The sequence below is a fragment of the Physella acuta genome, unplaced genomic scaffold, assembly GCF_028476545.2.
Source record: "Physella acuta isolate Inbredline_101_S28 unplaced genomic scaffold, ASM2847654v3 ptg000774l, whole genome shotgun sequence".
Taxonomy (NCBI): Eukaryota; Metazoa; Mollusca; class Gastropoda; family Physidae; genus Physella; species Physella acuta.
This window is the reverse complement of record NW_026732292.1, coordinates 82,965-96,935: the sequence shown is the minus strand read 5'-3', so window position 1 is coordinate 96,935 and position 13,971 is coordinate 82,965.

Below are 13,971 nucleotides of genomic sequence, written 5' to 3'. Positions count from 1 at the left end.
AAGCAAAACAAGAGGAAATCCTAAAGAAACGTCTCTAAATCATCGTTAAATGGATGAAAGTTGGCCTATTTGACAACTAATTTTATAGCCTATATACAAAACCATTTGGCTGCTAACCCGAAGGTCTTGAGTTCGGAGCTTGGTTCGGATTTGTGAGTGTAGAACGTCCCTGAGTTCATCCAGCTCTAATGAGTACCTGACTTACGTTGGGGAAAGTAAAGGCGAATTTTGCCCGAGGTAAAATAAAAACGCATTAACAGTCTACCCCCCCTCCCCTCGAAAATTTCCAGTGCCCCCTCGGAAAAAAAAGTCTTGAAGAAACACTGCTTAGTAGCGATACTAATAGAATTTAAATATCAACGCCTGAACCACAGGGCCTATTTTTGCATGGCCGCAAGCCACGTGATCAATATGTTTACAATCTGCCTCCCTGCATTAGCTGTGTCAAATTAGTTGAACAAGATCTGGCGTGATTCATTTTGCGATAGAAGCTAGTGTGTAACAGATCTTAGTTTGTGTACAGAGGCGTAACCAGGTTTTTCGTTGTAGGGGGAGCGAAATGAGCAAAAAAGGCGCCGAACTTTTAACACGTTCTATATACGTCAATATATTTTTTTAAGCCTCCATGTTGGCAATGAGGCAAAGTATGTGAAAGTATCTATACCCCCCTCCCCCCACATATGCCATTATATATATATATATATATATATATATATATATATATATATATATATATATATATATATATATATATATATATAATTATATAGTTTTTTTCGGGGGGGGGGGGTGTGACACCATGAGTTGCCGCACCGGATGATACACCGATCTAGCGACGCCACTGGTTAGTGGGCCATATACACTGAACTCCAGCCTTAGTATATATAGCTAAAGCTTGCCGAGAGTCCCCGATTAGCCTTTGCCCCAGGTAAATAACAATTTGATGAATGCTGTACTATGTAGTGAGAATTATCCAGTAGTATCCGTTATAACATGTGTATGTTGTGGATTATGAAATAAAGTAAGGTTATAATAAGTTATGTCAAAGATATCGAAAAGGAAAGTCGCGTTGTTTTAATTTAATGATTTCAGTGTTAATCGAGGTTTGGATTAAAGCTAGTGCGAGATTAGGGTTAGCAATAGACGCAGAATGAGGATTAACTAAGGATTAATATGGGTATGTCAGTGTAACTTATTCACTGTGACGTGTTGGGGCTAAGGTTAGATATTTAGTTTGGACCAAAGATTAGGATTATAGCCAGAGTTAGGTAAAGTAAAGTTTCCCTTTCAAACCTGTCGGTCTATGGGGCAAGTGTAGTAGAGTTCACTTGTTTCTGTGACCTCGGCATATGAAGAGATAGTATGTTCAGCATTATGCCCAGCCGCCTTTACTTTCTCTAACGTGAGTTAGGTACCCATTAGAGTTAGGTAAGCCGAACTAAAAACAATTTCGTCCTTAGCAAAATACAAGATACTATGTTGCCTGTCTTAGAGAAGAGTTCAGAAGAGCAACGAAAACCAGCAGGTCAGCGCGCGATGCCGAATCAACTGTTTTCAAGCAGACGTGAGCCGATCACAAATCGGGCCGGCAATCATCGTCTGCTTGTCAATGGAGTTTGTTGTGTCTGGTTTTCGATTTGACGTTATCCAAGTGTGGCAGGACACGCGGTAGCAGACGATTGATTGAATTGGAAAATTGGATGAAAGATTTTTTTTTACCGGTGAATTCCGTTGACGAAGTAAAAAATAAAGATTGGATAAAAATTAGGGAATGGATGAATTAATTAGTAATTAAAGCAAAGAGGATGGTTATGAATGAAGCGATGTTAATGTTTTCAAAAGGGGAGTACGCCTCGGACATATAGCAAGCAGGGGACGGCGTGGCCTAGCGGTAGCGAATTAGACTGCTAAGGCATACGTCTCGAGGTCGAATCCTGTTTCAAATCAGTAGAACGTCCTTGAGTACACCCAGGTCTGATAGGTACATATGGAAGTATTCTCAACAAGTTACCAAAGTTTCAAGGTGATAGATGCAAGGTGTAGCAATGCATAAAAGACAAAATCTGACGAAATATACTAGAAGGTTTTCATCAATGCTTTACCAATCCTATATTCTTAGATGCGTGACCTTGTTTTCTAAAATTGACTTATTTAAAAGTAAACAATGCCTGCGCTTCGATAATATTTATCGGGACACGGGTTTACTTACACTACCGCCCAAAAAAAAGCCCGGGACTCCAAATCGCACCCTACCAGGGCGCCGTCAGATGTGCCTGATTATGTTTAGTGAACGACTCTAAAACCCAATCTTATGCATAATCTGTCGCTATGTTTAAAACGGACGTAGGCGCCATATCGCTCACGGGATAGGCCGTTGCGCAAAATTGCAACCTGCCGAGGCGCCGGTGAATTCGCCTGATTCAATTTATTGGACGACTATGTCTATTACACTGTATAAAACGAACGTAGACGCCATAGTGCTCACGGGAAAGACCGGGGTGTCAAACCACACCCTGCCGGGGGCCGCCCGAGCAAAATTGAATTTTTTCCCCCAAAAACCTTTTCAAATTCAAATTTATTTATTAAAAAAAAAAAAAAAAAAAAAAAAAAAAAAAAAACGGTTACAATTGTAGACACGAAGGACTTTTTTCACATTGGCCGTTTAAACAAATAAAACAACAATTCAATAACACAAAGCAGTAACATAGCACTAAAAATGTGGAATAAAGAAATAATGTTATATAGTTATAATACAAAATGAGATTAAAAAAAGAATATAATAGATGAATGAGAAATGTTTCAATGAGTCAGTTAGAGAGGTCATTAAATAATTGTTGTTTTAGTTTAGATTTGAATATATTTTCAGATCTAGATAGCTTTATTTTATTAGGAAGATTGTTCCACAAATTAGAACCAGAGTAGGCGAAGCTATGTTTTTGGAAAAAAGTTGTATATGGGAACGGTAAATTAAGACGACGATTTAATTTTATGTTAAAAGAAAATAGGTCTGATAAGTAAGAGGGGGCTGTTTCGTGGAATATTTTATATAAAAAAATTGATTTAGTATATATTATCTTTTTATTTAATGGAAGTATTTTAGTTGTAATAAAAGAATCCAGACTACTAGACAAGCCAGTAACCAGTTTTATAGCCTTTTTTTTGTAATGATAGAAGAGTACGCTGCTTAGTTATAAAGCTGCCGCTCCACACTACAGAATCATAATCCAACCTAGATTGAATAAAAGCTTCATAAAAAAACTAGCCTGCTCCTATAGTCCAGAAAGTTCTTTCGGGAGTATTCTATTGGCTATCGGATGAACGGTGTTGAACCGCATCCAACTTTTATTTTTTATATAACGTATATACAGAAAAATTGCACCCTCCGGGTGTGGCGCCCGTAAGAAATCCAAAAAGATTTTTTTACTGAAACCTCCCCTAGGGTGTTCTAATCAACTCCCCAAAGTATGATGGCGATCGGATGAACAATGTCAAACAGCAATCGATTTTTATTTTTAAATACCGTATATAGAGAAAAAATACATAAAAGACAAGAACAAACACACACATTGCTTGTTGAAAATATAGATTAGCGGCAGTTCGCCTCACAACCCCTTTCTCAAAGTTCATACTTAACCATACTCCACACCCTTTTTACACACAAACTCCACACCTCCTCCACCCCTTTTTAACATGGCACTTACCTACTAACCTCACCTACCTGCAAAGACTAAGATATATTGGTTGTCAGATATCAACACTATCACAGAGATCGTGCACGTGAAGTACAATACATGTTTTGTATATTTGTATTATATTTTTAATCGTTTATTTTTTTTAGTGCGGACTATATATGTTTATTTATATCCTGCTATATATAGCTATGCCTTTTTTAATTTACCTGTTACCATTACTTTTACCTCTACTCTCTGATTGTACAATGTCATTAATATATTCCTATTTTCAAACATAGACGGTTCCATGTATTTCTTGTCACAGATTGAAAAGCTAATGAAAAATGAAATTTACCAGGATTACCAATAGAACCATCACCTTAATTGTTGGATTTATGATCGTGTATTGTTCGGTATTATATCTCTTTAAATGGTGAGTAAAAAAAACTACTATTGCCATGCACTTGTAAATATATTGTAACATTATTAATTAATGATATATTTTACTTTAAAATAAAACGGAGTGATCTCCACTAAACTTTCTCGAATATTCTTATATAACACTACGGGGGATGGCAACTCGGGATATAGGCAATATTTAAAACCATTTTTAATTACTTACTTTTTAAAATAGAATAGAATTTCATAAAATAAAGAATTGCACACCAAGTGAACGCCAAACAAAATGTGCATAATAGTGCGGGATATTATTAGTAGGCCCTACTTTATAAATTTCACATCGGAAATAGCGTAAACTACTACTACTACTACTTCCGGTCAATGGAAATTACTCAAAATTTTATAGAAGCAGACAATTATATCTTTTACTTGTATGTGAAGTTTCAGATATCTATCTTAAAAATTACTCAAGTTATAGGCTTTTGAAAAATTGAAAGTAGAAAAAGTTCCACTTCCGGCTATCGGAAATCGCTCAAAAGTTGATACGGATCAACGATTTTGATATAATACTTCTATATTAAATTTCATCAGCCTAGTTGTAATGGTACTCAAGTTATCGTATTTACAGACACACATCCACACATCCGGAAAGAATTGCAAAGTCCAGTTTTTCCGACTCGATTACGCGTAAAACGCCGAAATTTTAATAAATCTGAATTTAGAATTTTCGCCCGATTAAAATAAATCTTCTATACTACGTTTATGCTGAAGTACTGAGAAGTAAAACGGTGGAAACTGTCAAATTTTCATGTGATATTTGTGCATGATCACGATACTTTCTCTATACTTCGTATATACGAGAAAGTAAAAATCAATAGCTACATTTTGTAAAGATATCGTTCATGAATCTATTAAAAGACAGGTAATTTTATATTTTTAAAATAACAGGCAGTTTTTAAATTTTGCACCAATGGCCACACCACCATACAAAAAAGAAACGAGGCTTTTACATGGAGAATTTGACGTCCATTTTCAAAAAGCGACGGATGAAGAATTCTGGGACGATGGGCCAATAGATATCTATAAGGCTTTTGCTCAACATTCCTACAAGGCTTTAGATACGTGTAACAATATTTGTCATGCAGATAACCTTGTGTGTACTGCTACAAGTACACAGGAATTCAACGGACTAATAGCAAAAGATTTGATGGTACCTAAACCGTTCCTTGCCAGAGGGCAGTTTATCTTTGATTGGGAGAAAATGTATCTGTATTATCCCCCTTTGAACGATATTAAAACGCTGCCAGATTTGAAGTTGTCTAAAGTGACAGTTGAAAACACAAGACAAGGTGTGGTCAGGTGTAAGATACTTGAAACTATACACGGTCGTCTGGATGTCGTGGATGGGTACGGGCGTCAGAGAACCAAGGGAGACGATGTGGTCAGGGTGTGGATGAAGGGCAGTAATCCAACTGGATATGCTGTAGTGGGTGATGTCTTGGATCTAAAAAATGGCAGCTATGTTTTCAATGTAAAATGTCTCTGGACTGGATTATCTTCGGTAACGTAATTTTTTAAAATTTATCAACAATTCTTTTTTAATAAAACCGTTTACAATTGCAAGCTTTTATTTTTGCCGAAAAAAAGAAAATATTCTTCTCATACATGTCTAACATTAAAATGTACAGGTCTATAATTCACGTGTAACGGGTACCGATCGCTAGTATATAAGGATAGAGTATGCTAACTACGAAAGCATAAATAGGCGAATGTTTTTAAATATGATAGTTCATGCTAGAGTCTTGTGATAATTTTATTTTTCTAATCTTTAGTTGAACGTGGCCATCGCCTACCCGCGTGAATTCATCAGGACCGTCATCCACCAGATTCACATTGGGGCAACAAGATTTATGGCCGCTACATTTAAAAAGGGAAACAATAATGAGGTAAATGTTGGAGAATGTAAAACTCTAAATTTTTTATTCGCTTCTATTTACCTATAACTTTATATATATATATATATATATATATATATATATATATATATATATATATATATATATATATATATATATATATATGTATGTATATACTTAGTTAGGGTGGTTCAGTGGTGTAGATAAGTGGGGTGGTACTCGAATGGTGTTGGCAGGGGGGTGGTAGGCCTCCTACCCCATGGTTGTAGAAAGGTGAGGTGATACTCCCAAGCTGTTTTTACTCTTTCGCATAACGTAAAAAAATATTAAATACACGCAAATCGCTAAAACATTTTAAACGGATCAATGTCAAATATCATTTTCGTTTAGATTCCTAGAAAACGTGGAATCCATTTAATAAAAGTAGGGTCGAAAATACTAATTAAGTACGCTGTTTTGTAATTTTGCCAAGGGAGTTAATTTAAATAATAAATTCAACTCACGCTAATTAAAAGAATGTGAATGCAAATTCTCCAAGAGGCTATTATTGTTGGAATAATATAATTAGCAAAATGTGAATGCGAATTCTGCAGACGTGTAAGAAGACATTATTGATGGAATATTATAATTAGCATGGATTTATAAAAGGCTATCTTTTATTTATTTTATTCACTGAACGTACTGTTTACTAATGATAATTCTTAATCAACTATTCCGCAACGTTAACTACGCGTCATCACGTTCATTAGGTGCGCAATGGTTTAAGTAATGTAACTCTATTGTAATTTTTTTTTAAATTTAAAGAATTAAAAAAAAATGCATAAATTGATAAAGTATTTTAAATACTGCCTTGTATTTATTTTATACACTGAACGCACTGTTTACTAATTATTATTCTATATTTCGGTTAGCGGACAAGCTGGGTTTTTTTTATAGTCATTCACTGAATCAGGCCGTCCGCCGGCGGTATGTTTTCTTTTGTGTTTGTGTTGTGTTTAGTTTTGTTCTGTTCCCAAGTTGTTACATTTAAAAAAGATGTACCGTGGCGGAGCACGGGTAAGCAACTTTGTTGCTTGTGTTTTTTTGTGTTTGTTTTGTGTTTGTGTTGTGTTTGTGTTGTGTTATATTTTGTTCTGTTCCTAAGTTGGTACCTTTAAAAAAGATTTACCGTGGCGGAGCACTGGTATGCAGCTAGTATATATACATAAACAGCCAGGTAGTGTGTCAGTCAGTCATCTCTATAGATACTAAGAGTAGAACCAAAAAAGAAAATCACAAAACATGCCGTTCTTTTTACCTGCATCTCAGTATAATATATATATTAAGCAATGTATGTCTGTCTGTTTTTTAAAAAGGACACCATCTGCTTCCATACCCCAAACATACCAGGCTGGGAGTGTATCTGTAACTTCAGCAAGTTTGGTTATGAGAATTATTACTGTGGTAGACCGAGGAATAATCAGTAAGCTTACACATACAAACTCTTTATATATTTAATTTCAAACACACACACACACGCACATATATATATATATATATATATATATATATATATAATATATAATCAGTTTATCATGTGACGACTGGATAGAAGGTGGATATTTAGATTTATCACCGCCCCATGATGTTACAAGAGATGAAAGAAGTCTGATTAAGTCTATCTGCACGTAAGATTTTTCTTTAGTTTTGTAGATTAGGATTTTATGGAAAAGGTAAGCAGTCGTATACGACTGTGCATTCAACTATCTTAAAAAACAAACAAAAAATTAAAAACTCACAATCATAATTATAACTTACTATCTTCAAAAATATTTTACGTTGTAAAGTTTACAATGTAATTATGGGTTTTCTGCATTGCTAGTTAAAAGGAACAGTTAAACATTTGAGTTAAATATTTTACGGAAACTTAACTAAATCAATTTTGTTCCGGCTTTACGAGTTGAAAACTCATCCACAGTAAACCTCCAGAGCGGACAGTTGCTCACAATTTTCAAATATCTACAGAAAATACAGGTATTATGGTTGTGTTGTTGGACTATTTACCTAAATCTAACTTCATACGTCTGTTGACCGGTGTTAACCTCAAGGTTGGTGACGTTGGATTATCTATCCCGATGACCAACACACCATACAACACAACATATTGTTATGTTGATCAATTCTTTTTTGAGCAACAATGTTTTAATGTTAATGTTTCAATTATTTTTATACTGGAATTGATTACATTCAGGGGTCTCCAAACTTTTCAGTCCGAGGGCCGCATTAACTATCAAATTTCAGTTCGGGGGCCAGTTTCTTCCAGAAATGTCTTTGATTTTTCTGGGTAAAGTGCCTCCGCCATCATCAAGTAAAGGTTTTTCCGTGGACAAAAAGAGCTCCGCGGGCCGGATGAGAGGACATCGCGGGCCGCATCCGGCCCGCGGGCCGTAGTTTGGAGACCCCTGCTCTAATTTAAAAGACCCTCATCAATGCTAGTGTGTGTCAAAGACATCCAGAGTTTTTCATATACCCATCAAACAGTATTACATTAGATTCAAGCTAACAACTGTCTCAAAAATGTATTTATTTCAAATAAAAAAATAATATACATGTGGGTTTTTTTTCATTTAAGAGTTTCCAGTATCTGTGATATCCTTCTGTGTTAAAAAATGTATATCAACTAAGTTTATCAACTTATGCCAGTATTAAAACTTGACCTATATATGTGCTTTATCATCAATTTTATTAAAACAGTGAATATATGATCAATGGGATATTAAAATGAGCATCACTTCATACACATTAAATCTGCAGAGCGTTAAATTTTAAGCCTTAAGTTACAGTCTGTTAGAACACTATATATATAATGATATATATATATATATGTATATATATATATATATATATATATATATATATATATATATATATATATATATATATATATATATATATGTAACTGGGGTAGGCCTAACTACCAGTTACAAATGATAACGAACGAGAAGCCGCGACGCAGTATGAAATCTGACGCAACCATAACAGGTGGCTTATTGGATCGGTCTGATAACAATCTCAAAGCCAACGCGTGCTATTTTGGGAAACGGTACGAGAAGTTTCAGACGAGCTGTCAACTTTGATGGATGGGACGCAGATGTTTTAGTGAATCGGACGGTACGTCAGAAACTGCGACATTAGTATTCGGATACATCGATTACAAGTATCGATTACGGAAATGGAGACAAGTACGACTACGATTTCAAGGCATAAATAGGAGGGGACGGCAGAACTCGCTCTCTCTTCCCGTTTCGAGGCTCTTACCTCTTTCATCGCTCGCTTAGATCAGTCAGTCTGTGTGACTATGTCAAGTCGGTTATAGAACGGGTTAGCCGTATTGTGTTAAGGAGGATTATAGACATGTGGATTCAGTTATATGAAGCCTAGTGAAGGACTGTTAGGGGTCAGTTGATTCAGACTATTATTGAGAAGCATTCCTGTTGATTTATTGTGTTATTATGAAGCATTTCTTGATTCATGTAATAAAGGATCAATAGCGAACCTGCATCTTGAGTATCTATACTGTGGTCAATGTTGTCTAGAATGAGTGGTTAAACTCGTTAACACGTGGCACTACAGGCAATTAGGTCTCATTACATGTGGCGTTGCGAGCATGGTAACTGTTGGCTCGTTACAATTGGCGTTGTCGGCAGGATAAATGTTCGCTCGTCACAATTGGCGCTGCGATCAGGATGAATTCAACTAGACTTGCCGTTTAAGGCACCTATAGTCAACCTTGTGCATAACTGTGTTTAGTGTGTGTGTGAATTCGGACATTCAGGAACTGTGAAAATTGAGGAACGAGGAAAAATTTTTCATACACACACGGTAAGAAAGAACTCTTTTTTTTTTAGTACTTAAGGAAGAAAATGTCTACTCTGGACGAGAAGCAGACCCATATAGTGGTCCTACCCAGAGAGTCCCATATTAACAAATTTTACGGGGACGGAGATCCAACTTTAACCAACAGGTTCAGTGAAGAGGTCAAAGCGGCCTGGGCCTCGAGACATATGTCACCAGAGGAAAGATTAAGACTGCTGATGGGCAGTATAGGTGAAACGGTTAGGGCAGAGGTTAAGTGCCACGATAGGACCGTCCAATCAGATCCAGATAAGGTGCTAGATCTGATTATGGAGACCTTTGGGGAGAGACGGTCGGGAGTGCAACTGCTATCGGGATTCGTGGGCTTAAAGCAGAGAATGGCGGAGAGTGTGATGGAGTACTCACACAGGATGAACAGGGCCTTTGATTTGGTAAAGGGCAAATCACCGGACATTGATGTACGCCTACTGAGGGACCATTTCATCGAGGGGCTAGCAACCCCGATCTTAAGGAGAGAGTTGAAAGAGGAGGTCCACAGAGACCAGCAGTTGACCTTCCTTCAGGTCAGGAACTCAGCGATCCGCAGGTCCGAGGATGAGGACCAATCGAACTGTTCGGTGGACAAAGTCTCTGTGCCTGAACAGAGACAATCCCCACCCACAGGGGCCGACACGATGGAGACCATGATGGCTCAACTGTTGGCCCACCTAGAGAAGGTTGACCAACGCTTGAAGTGGTTGGAAAGCAGGTCAACAGCTGAGAATCAGGAAAAGAACGGTACAAGACAGGGACGGGTTGGACGGCCGCGTCCTGCCAAGCCATCACTCCAATGGACGGCAGACGGTCGACCAATTTGTTTGTCTTGTTCACAACCCGGACATATGGCACGGTACTGCCAGGGAAACGGTCGTCCTCTGTAAGGCAGGGCCAGGCTACAGAGGGGCGAGGGTATGGCCCAAGAAGCAAAATGATGGGAGTCTGTCCCGAAATGGTGATTACGATTGGGGACATCGCGGTGAAGGCAATTGTGGATACAGGCTCCCAGGTGACGACAATCACGGAAAATTTTTACACCAAATGGATGAAAGGAAAAGACCATAGGTTGAGGTCTGACACATGCATGCGCCTGACGGCAGCTAATGGACTAACCATTCCATACTGTGGTTATTTTCTGGCGGATGTCGTGGTGGCAGGACATAGGTTGAAGCAGGTTGGGGTGTTCGTGACGAAACACAACCTAGAGACAAATGTGTCAAATATACCTTGCCTGTTGGGCATGAATATTCTTGGCCAGTTGCCAGAATTTCTTACAAATATTGTCGGATCGACCACACCAGGTCGGGGATCCAAGTTGGCCAGGTTTGCCAAGACCAGAGGAAGGACAGCAGTCCCGGCAAACACGGTCAAGGCAATCACATTACAAATTGGTGATAGAAGCGTGAATGGTGATGTGATGGTAGAACCATGTGGCGCCGCACTGAGGGCAGGCGTCGTGTTACTGCGGACATACACATCAGCGGAAAACGGACTAGTTCAAGGGTTGGTAGCTAATGTTTTGGATGAGGAAATTTTTATACCGCCTAACACTCTGGTAGGAGTACCACAGAACGTCGAGGTACAAAGGTCGGCACAGTGCATCGAACTGATCAATACCAGTAGTAATGAAGTAACAATTAGGTCGGTCAATGTGACGGCCGAGGTGAAGAAAAAGGGTGGCCGATCATATATATTCCCGGAAACTGAAGACCCAAAATTAAATGAATTACTGAATAAATACAGGGATGTATTTGCCTCGTATGAGGGTGATTTGGGGTACACGGGAGTAATCAAACACCAGATACCCTTACTACAAGACAAGCCGGTGGCGCAACCTTATCGAAGATTACCACCGAGTCACTACTCGGCGGTGAAGGCACACCTGAATGATCTACTAGAAAAGGGAATTATTACAACTAGTACAAGCCCGTATGCGGCACCGATTGTAGTGGTAAAAAAGAAGTCAGGGGAGATAAGACTGTGTTGTGATTACCGGAAATTGAACAATATCACAAGAAGGGATGCATTCCCCTTGCCTCGTATTGATGAATGTCTTGATGCGTTGGGGGGAGCAAGATTTTTTTCTACCTTGGATTTGGCCAGTGGCTACCACCAAGTGGCCATGCACCCCAACGATCAACATAAAACTGCATTTATTTCTCCACTGGGACTGTACGAGTGGACCCGTATGCCGTTTGGTCTAACTAATGCACCTGCTACATTCCAGCGAGTAATGCAGAGTGCTATGAGTGACTTTCTATTTCAAATAATGTTGGTGTATTTGGATGATATTCTAGTTTACTCAAAAACTTGGGAGGACCATCTAAAAAGATTAGAACAAGTGTTTCTCCGTCTTAGGGAGATAGGAGTAAAGCTGAACCCAGACAAATGCTGCTTTGGTTTGAAATCGGTACATTTTTTGGGTTACGTGATTTCGTCGGATGGCATCGCCACTGACCCAGATAAAATTGCAGCTGTTAAAGAATGGAAACAACCAACAACTACGGTAGAGGTCAGGTCATTCTTGGGCTTTGCTTCCTATTATAGAAAATTTGTACCTGGTTTTGCAAAAATTGCCGCACCATTGCATGACTTGGTAAACAAAATGACAAAGAAACACAGTAAGGAGAAAAAGAAAGGTAAAACACACCTGATAGGTGAACTATGGACTGATGAATGCCTGAACTCGTTTAAACTCTTGAAAAAGGCTTTGACAGAGGCACCGATATTGGGTTACGCGGACTTTGACAAACCATTTCGGTTAGAAATTGACGCCAGCTCTAAAGGCCTGGGAGCTGTGCTATCACAACAACAAAAGCAAGGTTTCAGGGTTATTGCGTATGCCAGTCGAGCTCTGAAGGAATCAGAGAAGAACATGACAAATTACAGCGCCATGAAACTAGAACTTTTGACATTAAAATGGGCTGTGACTGAGAAATTCAGGGACTATCTATTAGGTGCTAAATGTGTGGTATACACTGACAATAACCCCTTGAGTCACCTAAAGACAGCAAAGTTGGGATCCATCGAACAGCGATGGGCAGCAGAATTGGCACTCTTTGACCTAGAGATAAAGTATCGCCCGGGGCGGTCCAATGGCAATGCGGACGCCTTATCAAGGAATCCTTACGAGAGACCGGGTGATGAGGAGGAAACACTGACAGGAATATGTGAGGTCAGAGCGTCAACAGATATCCCTCATGGGGTACAAGTGATGCAGAACGGGCAGACCGGGGTGGAGCACATATCCACGGAACCCGAACATATGGACAGTAGTGATTTTATTTGCTTTAATCACAAAAAGATAAGAGATGCCCAGAGAACGGATAGTGGCTTACAACCGCTATTGAAATACGTCCAGGAACAAAAATTCCCAGGAAGAAGGGAAAGAGAACAATTTGGTCGAGAAACAAAGAAAATACTGAGTCAGTGGAACCGTCTCAGTATAAAGGATGGTGTTCTCATGCGGAGAATTCATGACCAAATTGATGGCACAATACACCAGGTGGTGGTGCCGGGACAATTACGAGAAGAAGTGCTAAGGTTGGCACATGACAGGGCAGGACACCAGGGTCAGGACAGGACGCACAAAATATTACGACGGAGGTGTTACTGGCCCAATATGGAAATGGAGGTCAAACGCCATTGTGAGGCTTGTGTGAGGTGTCAGCATGCGAAAATGCCAGTTGTCAAAATGAGACAGCCATCAGGACACCTACTAGCGACAAAACCACTAGAGATTGTGGCGATGGACTTTACGTCGTTGGAGCAATCATCGGATGGGACGGAACATGTGTTGGTAATGACTGATGTATTCACCAAATGGACTGTGGCGGTGCCCACACGAGATCAGACTGCCAAAACAGTGGCAAAGGTCTTATTAGAACATTGGTTCATCAAATATGGCATACCAAGACAATTACACTCTGACCAAGGAAGGGCTTTCGAGTCAGAAGTAATTAACCAACTGTGCAGCCACTACGGGATCAACAAATCTAGAACAACCACATTTAATCCGAAGGGAAACGGACAGTGTGAACGGTTCAACCGCAGCATGCATGATTTGCTGCGTACGCTAGAACCTGAACAGAAAA